This window comes from Microtus ochrogaster, chromosome X (genome assembly GCF_000317375.1).
Source record: "Microtus ochrogaster isolate Prairie Vole_2 chromosome X, MicOch1.0, whole genome shotgun sequence".
In the NCBI taxonomy this organism is placed as follows: Eukaryota; Metazoa; Chordata; class Mammalia; order Rodentia; family Cricetidae; genus Microtus; species Microtus ochrogaster.
The window spans coordinates 30,285,971-30,298,226 of NC_022026.1; positions in this window are offsets into that span (position 1 = coordinate 30,285,971).

Here is a 12,256-nt window from a genome sequence, read left to right on the forward strand (position 1 = left end):
AGTTTGTTCTTTTTATATAGCAGTGCTCTAAAGAGGCAACTGTACTATTTTCTCACATGCCGTGTTTTGGTTTTGGTTATGGTTTTATTTTATGTGCATGTTTATTTTGCTTGTATGTATATCTGTAGTAAGGAGGAGGGGGCTGCTTGTTCTTCCTGGCCACCTGGCAAGCTTAACCTCCGAAATAATTACACAGAAATTGTATTTATTTAAACACTGCCTGACCCATTAGTTCTAATCTCTCATTGGCTAATTCTTACATCTTGATCTAACCCATTTCTATTAATCTGTATCACCACGAGGTTGTGGTTTCCCAGGAAAGATTCTAACCAGTGTCAGTCTCAGGCAGGAGCTTCATGGCATCTGCCACACTGTCCTTTTTCCCAGCATTCAGTTCTGTCTACTCCACCTATCTAAGTTCTGTCCTATTGAAAGGCCAAGGCAGTTTCTTTATTCAACCAATGAAAGCAACATATGGACAGAAAACCTCAACATCATTCTAGGATCATGAACTATAGGCTCGTTGTCCTTTGCTTATGCCTAGTATCCACTTATAAGTGAATACATACCATATTCATGTTTGAGGGGGTCTGGATTACCTCACTCAGGATAGTGTTTTCTAATTCTATCCATTTGAATGCAAAATTCAAGATGACATTATTTTTTTTACCACTGAGTAGTACTCTAATGTATAGATGTGCCACACTTTCTTTATCCATTCTTCAGATGAGGGGCATCTAGGTGGTTTTCAGGTTCTGGCTATTACAAATAATGCTGCTATGAACAGAGTTGAACAAATACTTTTTTTTTGTATAATTGAGCATCTTTTGGGTATATTCCCAAGAGTGGTATTGATGGATCCTGAGGTAGTTTGATTCCCAGTTTTCTGAGAAACTACAACACTGATTTTCAAAGTAGTTGCACAAGTTTGCATTCCCATCAGCAATAGATGAGTGTTCCCCTTGCTCCACATTCTCTCCAGCATAAACTATCATTAATGTTTGAAGAGTGCCCATGTGGACAACTGCATCCACATAAAGCCTGACAGAGCTTGGGAGATAATTCTAGACAGAAAAGAATAAAGCATGGCTTCTTGGTAGTAGCAATTTTTAGTGTCTTCTCTGCTTGCTAGAGGCAAGCAAGCAAGCACTCTCATTTAAGAGAGACTTCCTGACTCAGCTCTAGCTGTAAAACCTTAGAGTTCCTTTAAAAGGTCCTGTCACTGCAAACTTTGACTCTTTGAGGCAGGAGGTCTGGCTACAGAGAGAACATCTGAGTGTTGTTTGTGGACACACTCTTGCAGCTTGCTTCCTGGCAAGGAACTTGAAATGCTGTAGAGTTGTAGCAATAAACATGGCTACAGCCAATACCTCTGCCATGAGGCTGGAATTGCAGAAAGCTAAGGAATGGGCTGGATCCTGCCATCAAAGCCACGGCTTTAATCCTACCCATATTGTTTGGTAAATTAAAAACTTGTGTAGTCAGAAAAAGAGAGATATACAGTAAAGGGAGATTCAGTGATGAAGAAAACCTCTAAATGGTTTATAGTGTGTTAAATCTATATGCAAAAATGGTTAAAGTCCTTAAAATAAAAAAGAGAGTAGTTGGGTGTGGTGGTACACAACTTTAATCCCAACACTTGGGAGACAGAGGTAGACTAACATCTGTGACTTCAAGGTGGGGTAGCACACACCTTTATTCCCAATGCCTGGGAGGCAGAGACAGACAGATCTCTGTGAGTTCAAGGTGTGGTATCATACACATTTAATCCCAGAACTGGGGAGGCAGAGGCAAGTGGATCTCTGTAAGTTCAAAAACAGCCTGGTCTACAGAGTGAGTTCCAACACAGCCAAAGATACACAAAGAACCTCTCTCAAAAAATAGAAGTAAAAATAAAAGAAATAGAGGTTAAAGTAAAGCCACATAAAGATGGAAAATACACAGAGAATCTGGATACTGTATGTTATTATGTTCTTTTTGAATTGTTTGAATGCTGAGGAAGGAGCAACAGCTGCTAAAACATATTTGTTTATAAATGTTGTTGAATTAATCCAAGATAGGTATTTTGAAAATATCTTGACTTCAAAATTGAAGTCAAATGTATGTTACTTTAGAGAAGACATTTTGCTTTTGTTTCCACAGGAAATGAGAGGCTGTGGATTCATTCAGAGTTAAGAAAAATCAGGTTTGATCAAGGAAGGCCACCCAAGAAATCTCCGGTAGGAACAGATGGCCCAGATGTCAGAATTCTACATCCAGAACAAGTTCAAGATGCTGCCTGAGATGATCAAGCCTCATAGGATACTCCAGTCAGGACTTGATCGTAACTCTAAATTTTCAGCAACCCCCAACCAGCCAGAAGTAGTCTGGAATTCTATGCCCCCATTCCCAAAAAATAGATGATGGCTATTTTCCTTTGTTTAAAAAAAAGAGGGGGGAGTGGTGCCAGAGAATTGTCTGTATTCTGTCAATCATGTTTTAAATAAATACTGATTGGCCATGTAGGAAGTATAGGTGTGTCAAACAGACAGGAAGTAGAGGTGGGGCGATGAGAATGAGAGAATTCTAGGAAGGAGGAAGCCCATTCCTCACCAGTCCTGCCCAAATCACAGAAGCAAGATGTGACCTACCCTGCTGAAAAAGGTAACGAGCCATGTGGGTAACACATACTAGAATAATGGGCTGGTATACATTATAAGATCTTATATGAAGCCTGGGGAATATGCCAATCAGTTTATATCTAATGTAGACTTCTGTGTGATTCTTTGGGGTTAAACAGCTGTGAGAACTGGGCAGAGCAGCAACCCCAATAAGCAGGCCCTCATATTACATATTTCTACACAAAATGTGTGTGCCTGGTGTTCATGGAATCTAGAAGAGGATGCCAGATCTCCTAGAACTGTAGTTACAAATGATTGTAAATTGTGTGGGTTCTGGGAAGACTTGGAAACAGTAGCCACTACTCTGGATCCAAACCATAACCCATCTACTCAGGTCCTCATTTGTAATATTTTAGATGAAAAGTTTGATGCAACTCTGGTTTATGGTCTTTGTAAGCAACCCATCTCATGTGCCCTTCATAAAGATACTTTTAGAGAACTTTTGTGGTTGCAAGGTACTGCTGCCTATTAGCTTTTAGTTGGTGCTTTTACTAGACCAAGAAACTTGTCTTAATCTCTTAAATTTATATAGAGTGCAGGGTCTCTGCCTAGGTTCATCCATCCTGACTATGGTCTAATGTCAGTAAACAATGAAGGACAACCACAGACCTCATTTCACATGTTTTCCATGTTAATAGGGAATCAGTCTCTGCTGTTTCAAGGCCAGTACTTGCAATTTTTTGTTCTATATATTTTCTCTATTTTTCTTAATTTCACAATATAAAACTGATCTCTTTAGTCTATCTTGGTGAGAAAAGAGACTATGAATTTTTATTGATCTGCCCCTACCAATCCATATGCTACTTTTCTTGAGGTCACAGAGCACTCAAAAGGTCTTTATAAGCATCAAATCCCTCATCACATCTTACTGAATTTGAAAGGGTGAATCATACCTACTTCATTGAAACCACCTCAGTCTGATAGGAAACCTCTGTCAGTCAATGACCTTTAAGAGGTTGGACCAGGTGAGAGCATAACACTTTGGGTACCCAGAGAAAACCACCGGTCAGCCCAGGGCTCACTCTCTCTGGTTCCCACATCATACACCTGAGGTTGTACTTCTCATTCCTGATCAACGAGTTTTCCCATTATAATAAAAAATATATAAGTGGAATCTTTTGGTGTAAGCTTGGGATTCTTTTACCCATGTCCTCACCCTCAACATATGGCACTTAGATCATGGGGCGGGGGTACCAGTACACCCCCTTTTTGGGGACCCCCATGGCTCCAGTCAACCACCATTGGACCCTGCTTGGTGCACTTGATCACTTACACTCCCCTCCCATGGCCCCGTGTCAGCTAATGCTGGGCCTAACCAGGGATTCCAGTGGAGAGCACAGTCTTTGATTTGCATGGATAGAAGGCTCTGGATATTCTCGTTATCCTGGTCACCAACTCTTGGAATTACTTTGATCTCCTTAGTAACTGCTCTTAATTTAAGCATATTTTTTAGTATCTAACAAATAAAAACCAATTTGATCAGTCTATAGCTTGCATTTTCTGGCCATATGACTACAACTCTGAAACCTGCTGGCTGGTAACAATTAACAAACCTACTCCAACTCAAATGCACCTTACAAGAGGTGAGATTTATAAGGTAAAAATGACAGATAATTTAAAAACTTAAGATTTCAATACTTTTTTATGTATACTATTGATGGTATTATTCATTATTTCCCTCCTACATCCCTTTATTTAATTCTAGGGATTAGCTTTGCCTTTTGTATTTTCTCCTTAAAAAATTGATTGATTTGATAATAGAGCCAATAATGAGGCACTTTTAGAAACTATACAGTCTTTACAGACTGATAATGGCAAGCTAAAAGAGAAAATCAGCACTCTGGAAAAGGATAAGACCAATTTGACAGACAAAACCGAGTCAATGAGAGAGGATTCTGAGACATAGTCTGAGAAAATTCATGCTGTTGAATGTAATAATTAGAATCTCTTGAACAATTTTTATAGATGGGCAGATAGGTTGTCTTTCCAGGAAGATAATATGTATACCATAAAAATTATGTCCAAGGATGAGATGTTATCTTTACCGGACAAACTTCATATCATGGATTCTTTGGTGAGGGCATTAGAACAGAACACTAGACAGGAGATACAGACTTTACAAAAGGTAGTAGTAAAAATATTTGAAAAGCTTAAGGACTTTATCAAAATTGATGAGCAGGGACAGGAGGTACAAAGAAAGGATTTAGGCTCATCAGTATATGCTAAACTGTGGAATGACTTACCCAGAGTTCTAACTGCCTATCCAGTAATCTCGTAGGAAAGACCATCTGGCACCAAGTACCCTAAGGTAGTCAAAGAATATACATTGGAATTTATACATGTGAGTGGTCTGAAAGAAATTAAACAAGCAATGGTGGCTTACAGAATACAGTCTCTCTTTGTTAGAGAAATGGTCAAGACGTAAACTTCAAACAATGAAGCTACCCCACACATTTGGCTTCAATTAATCTCAACAGTCTCAGAAGATGGACCACAACTGCTTTGAAAGTATTATTAGAGGGAAGAAGCAAAAATTTTAAAACAACACGGAAAAGCAAAAGGATTTGAGATTTCCCAAGATCAAATTCTTGATGAGGAACATTACTCTGATCCTCAGAACCAGGCTCTCTATGACAAACACACCTTGTCCCTATGTATCACAGCAGTGTTAAATGCTTGGGACTGGATTCAGGAACAAAAATATAGAATTGAATCATATATTAGGGTTTAACAGGGTCAGAGAGAAACCTTTAGTAACTTTTTACAAAAATTAACTAAGGATGTACAAATAGGAGTAACAGACAAAGAAGCTAGACTTGTACTTATTGAATCTTTGGCTTTTGAGAATGCCAACTTAGAATACAAAAGATCCTAAGTTCTTTAAAGGTCATATCAGCACCAATAGATGAATGATCTTGCATACAATGAATGTTGAGACATTTGACTATAGTACTAAAGCTTGCGTAGCAAAAGCAATTTCCAGTGGTATGAGGAGACACCAAAATGCCAAATGTTTTGTGTTAGAATAGGACATCTGAGAAGGGATTGTACACAAAAAAATTTCTAGGAATAATATCTGATGGAGGTGGGTCTTGTATCTTATCTGTTGCTTTCATTGGTTAACTAATAAAGAAAACTGCTTGGCCTGATAGGACAGAAATTTAGGTAGGCAGAGTAGACAGAACAGAATGCTGAGAGAAAGAAGCCGAGTCAGGCAGTCGCCATGATTGTCCCACCCTACACAGACGCAGGTTAAGAGCTTCCCTATTAAGCCACCTCGTAGGCTACACAGATTATTAGAAATGGGTTAGATCAATATGTAAGAGCTAGCCAATAAGAGGCTGGAACTAATGGGCCAGGCAGTCTTTAAAGGAATACAGTTTCAGTGTAATTATTTTGGAGCATAAGCTAGCCATGCGGGAGCCAGGGCGGCCAGGACGCAGCCCCGCCGCTCCTATTACAAAAAATATCTCTTCTAGGAATAGCAATAATAGGAGGACTCAGTCTTCAAGTGTATATAGGAGGTGTGGCAAATGTCAACATTGTACTAATAAATGTAGGTCGACAAAAGACAGGCAAGGCAACCTGATACCATCAGAAAACTACTTGGAGAGCCTCTCACAGGCCCCCATGTAAACAAGGTCCAGCCATTCCTGGTTACTTTGGAAAACATGTCTTACTAGGAAATTTTTTTTTAAAAAATCCAGTTCATACAAAAAAAAAAACCATGGAAGATGAAAAGAATATTCTGGAAGAATTCTATAAATGAAAAAAACAAAGCCAAGAGTGTGTATAAATAGTGTTGTAATTGAGGGCTTGATATACATGTTTTCAGAAATGAGTATCATTACTCCCGAATATTGGCATCTAGATTTGCCTCTTCAAGATGCAGATATTCATTTCCTAGGAATTGGAACTCTATCTCAAGTGAAACAAAGTATGAGGTGTGTTGGATGCATAAAGCTAGAAGGTCATAAAGGAAGGCAGAGGCCATATGTAGCTAATATTGTAGTAAATTTATGGGGCCATAACCTATTGCAGCAATGGAATACCCAGTTTAATATTCCTACAGTCCCTCAAACTCATGTTCCTGGGAAAGATATTATAGGGTACTATAGACAAAGATCACCAGCCATTCAAGCAATGCAAGAACACAAAAACAAGCCTTTAGAGGTACTAATGCCCCAGCCAATATGGGTTAAACAATGGCCTTTAACAGTACAGGAGCAACTAGATGCTCTCCATATTGAAGAATCTATCAGCCCTTGAAATTCTCCTGTATTTGTTGTCAAAAATAAAGCCAGAAAATGGAAAATGGTGGGCTGGAGAGATGGCTCAGTGATTAAGAGCACTGCCTGCTCTTCCAAAGGTCCTTAGTTCAATTCCCAGCAACCACATCGTGGCTCACAATCATCTGTAATGAGGTCTGGTGCCCTCTTCTGGCCTGCAGTCATAATACAGATAGAATATTATATACATAATAAATTTTTAAAAAATTAAAAAAAATAGAGACCTAAGAGCTGTCAACGAAGTTGTTCAATCCATGGGCTCTTGACAATCTAGAATTCCTCTGCCTTCTCTATTACCAAAAGGATAGCCTCTTATAGTTGTTGATTTAAAGGCTTGTTTCTATGCTATATCTTTACAAAGGAGAGAGAAAAATTTGCCTTCACAGTACCTACTTATAATAATTCTCAGCTTACTAGAAAGTAGCAATGGAATGTTCTCTCACAGAGAATGCTCAATAGTTCCAGTTCCACCCTGTGCCAATACTTTGTAAGTCAGCTATTGGAAATAATATATAAGTGTTGCAAGGAGCTGCTTGTTCTTCCCACTGCCCAGCTAGTTTAGACCCAAAATGATCACATAGAAACTGTATAAATTAAATCACTGCTTGTCCAATTAGCTCTAACTTCTTATTGGCTAACTCTTGCATCTTAATTTAACCCATCTCCATTAATCTGTGCATCATGTCGAGGTCATGGCCTACCAGCAAACTTTCAGCATGTCAGTCTCTGGTGGCTCCATGGTGTCTCTCTCTCCAACTTTCTTCTCCCAGCATTCAGTTCAGTTTTCCCCACCTACTTAAGGTCTGCCCTATCATCATGCCAAGGCAGTTTCTTTATTCATTAACCAATAAAAGCAACACATAGACAGAAGGACCTCCCATACCACATAAACAATCTCCTAAGTCTCTAATTTACCATTACATGAATGATATTTCATTATCTGATTCAAATGCAGATTATTTAGAAAGAATGTTTGAAGAAATAAAGTTTTGCCTAACTGGGGACTACAGATTGTTCATGAAAAAATACAAAGAGAAGATACTGTCAGTTATCTAGGTTACAAAGTAGGTTTACAGAAAATTAGAACACAAAAGGCACAAATTAGGAGAGAATGATTGCAGACTTTTAATGTTAGGAGATGTTTCCAGTCTGCAACCAGTTGTTGGGATAACACTTGATCTAATAATTCATTTAAACAAAACCTTAGGTGGTAACAGAGATTTAAATAGTCCCAGAGAAATAGCAGCTGAAGCAGAAAAAGAATTGATGATTGCCAAGGAGAAATTACAGAAGGAACATGTGGATAAGGTGAATCCAAATCTTAATTATATTTTAGTCATATTGCCTTCCAGAAATTCCCCTACAGGGACTTTAATGCAGAAGGAAGATATTATTTTAGAATGGATTTTTTTATCACATAAACCAAGTAAAAAATAAAAACTTATGTGGAAAAATTCTCTGAATTAATTATAAAAGAAAAATTGATACTTTGTCAATTAGCAGGTATAGACCCAGAAGAGATTATAGAGCCTTTTACTATTGATGAAATTAAAAAGTTATGGTAAGACAATGAGCCATGGAAAAGAGCTTGTGCTATTTTCTTGGGAAGAAAAATAATAGCAATTGTCCCAAATGCAATAGACATAACCTTATAAAGGACTTTTCTTCCATGAATTTTACATGTTGCACCAATAAATAGAGCCTATACACTTAATACTGATACAAATAAATCAGGAAAGGCAGATTATAAATCAGAAAAGTTAAATAAGGTAGAACAAAGCCCTTAAAATTCTGTCAAGAAGGTATATTTACATGTTATTCTCATGGTACTAAGAGATTTTAAAGAACCTCTCAATATAGTATACTGATTCACAATATACAGAAGAGTTGTCTTATATATTGAAACTGATGAATTTATACCCCATGACACAGAATTGAGTTCATTATTCATTCAGGTTCAAAACATAATCAGAAATAGCCTTTGTACTATATACATAACACACATACAGTCCCATAAGGGTCTGTCAGGTCCTCTAGCACAAGGTAATGCAGAAATTGATTGCCTATTGATTGAAGTGTGATAAAGGCCTCAGAATTTCATGAAAAACAGCATGTCAATAGCAAAGGCTTAAAGAAAGTTTTCTATTACATGGTTACAAGTTAAGGAGATTATAATGAGATATCCTAGCTGTTCTTTCTATAACCAAATGCTGTTACCTGCAGGAAGTAAGCCAAAGAGTACTCAAAGGAATGATATTGGGCAGATGTATGTGTTTCACTTTACAGAATTTGAAAAATTAAAATATATGCACCATACCATTGATACTTACTCAGTTTTTAATGGGCAACTGCCTTGAGCTCAGAAAAGGCTGCTTCAGTAATCATGAATTTATTAGAAGTTAGGACCATCATGAGTATTCCTGTACAAATAAAGACAGATGATGGTCTAGCATATGTATCTAAGAAAATGAAACAATTTTTTGCTTATTATAATACAAAGCATATTACAATTATACCACACAATCCTACAGATCAGGCAGTTATAGAAAGGTCAAAACAAACTATAAAGGATATGCTTACCAAACAGAAACTAATGAAAAAATTACCCCAGAAATATATTGCATAATACTTTATTAACTTTGAATTTTTTAACGCTAATTAGAAAGGATTCACAGCATCAGAGAGACATCGGATAACAGAAAAATCTTCTGAATTAAGTCAGATGGTGTATTTCAAAAAAGTGTTGATCTCAGAATGGAAACCAGGAAATGTGCTATGTTGGGGAAGGTGTTTTGCTCTTGCTTCCACAGGAGAAGAAAAACTATGGATATCATAAAAAATAATAAAGATTCATTTTGAAAAAAAAGAAACCTTTTGAGAGAGAAAAGACAGCTAGCTCATCTATAAAGGTGACAACCATATAGGTGGTAATGAAACCTCATATAATGTTGGGGCAGGGTTTTGTTCTTATCTTTACAGGAAAATACACATCTTCAAAAAGTCAAGAAATCCTGGCTGTTTGTATGCTGAAAGGAATATCTATATCTGTATCTGTATCTATATCTTTATCTATCTATATCTATATCTAATAGAGAGAGAGAATGAGAGAAAGAGAGCTGAATATGGAGCTGGACAATGGCTATCTCTAAATCTAAGCATGTTGTTTAAAGAAAAATTCAGAGTTTCTGTCTCATGTTAGGAACCATCTGCTATGGTACAGAAAGAAGAAAAAAATTAGGAAAAATTTTGCTTTCTCTATATCTGTTTTGTCTATATCATATTTTTATTGAATATATGTCTATAGAAATAGTGTTTAAGTTTTCCACAACAAACAGTAGATTTTTCCTACAGATCTTTTTGCTTCAGTAATCTTTGAAGTTTCCAGGAAGAATATGGGGCCTCATGACAATGACTTCACCTTGTTGAGATGACATCATGATGCTGATAATGCTACTATAAGACTGGTATTTAGGTACCAACTGCTGAAATGGTGCCCCTTCTCACAACATTCTGACCAGAACTCCAAATAAGAACTTTAGAAAAGCCTTGTTGACTACTCAGAAATCATTTGCAATTATACTGGGCAATAATGTTGACACTTAATTGTCACTTTGCTTTTACAGGAACCCATGGATAGAACATCAACCCCATGACAGCTGGAAGCAATTCTAGAAGATGATGTCCCCTCTCCCTACAAAATTTGTCCTCAGGGTTGTAGACACCATTTAGGGGTTGATTATTATTAAAAGGGAGAGCCAGTTTGTAGGAGGAGGCTGCTTGTTTGTTCTGGCCACCCAAAACCAAAATAACCACACAGAAACTATATTAATTAAAACACTACTTGGCCCATTAGCTCTAGCTTCTTATTGGCTAGCTCTTACATCTTAATTTAACCCATTTCCATCAATCTGAATACCACCATGAGGTCATGGCCTATCAGCAAAGTTTCAGCATGTCTATCTCTGGTGGCTCCATGGCATCTCTCTGATTTCACCCTTCTTCCTCCCAGAATTCAGCCTATCTTTCCCTGACTATACAAGTTCTGCTTTGCTATAGTTCCAAAGCAGTTTCTTTATTTATTAATGGTAATCACAGCACAAGGAGGGGACTTCCACATCAGATTATTACTTGTATAGTGTAGAGGGCTGGGGATGGAAATTATGTAGACCTAGAGATTTCCTTCTAAAAAAATGGGAGAAATTGAATGGGATAATAGGTAATGTAGATACTACTAATAATAATAATGAGAAATAGAGTGAATAATTTTGATCTATTATTTATGGACAATTTGTATTGATATAGTTGCTTTCATATTTATACAAGTTCAAATTGTATTTGTTATTTCTGTTAACAATATTTGTATACCTGTGCAAAGTTATTTTGTCAGATTGTTTGCATGGATGTTTCTACCTATGTTTAAGACATTTTGTATATTGATGTGGGAATAGCCACCCTGAGTTATGATATCCCTGCCCCCATTTGAGGTGCTTATCTGCAAAGAAAACATGTTTGAATACCCTCTGCTCCAGGAGTGGGGGAAGGAATTTTGAGTGCATGGTAATCGTTCTTTGATCCCTACAGGGGTCAGATTACAATCCCTTCGCAGCCCCCTCCTCATTTGGTGCCATTGTATAAAAGCCAGCCCCAACAGAACAATAAAGAAGCTGTTCCACCTCAACCTCGTGCTCTGTGCATTCATTCAATCCGGACACCCTTTGCCGATTTTCTTGGTTTCCAACCCACGCTGGTGTGGCATATTGATACAATTTTAGGACATATTTATCATATTGTATTATACATTTCTACCTCTGATCAAGATAGTTATACATTGTTTACATTTTGAGGTCATTGTCCTGCTTTATTGCAAGTTGTTTAAAGATTGTTTAATATTCTGATATAAAATCTTTAAGTTATATAGATATTAAGTATTATAAGTCTATAGTCATTCATCTTTGTTATATTTTTAGTCAAACTAATTAGGTTATTTAGATACATAGAGATTGTATTCTGCATAGATAGGTAATCTTCAAACATTTCAAGGAGCTGTAGAACATGGGATTTAAATAGCTTAGTGTTCTGTTGAACCCTTATAGCACTGATCTATTCCCAAGAGAATGTTGAACACTGAAGACACTCCACTTGGTGTTTGTTTTCTTCTTGGCTGATGTGGGAGTGATTTCTTATTAATAAAGAAACTGCCTAGGCCCATTTCATAGGCCAACCCTTAGGTAGGTGGAGAAAACAGAACAGGATGCTGGGAGAAAGAAGCTGAGTCAGGGAGTCGCCATGGTTCTCCCACGCCAGACA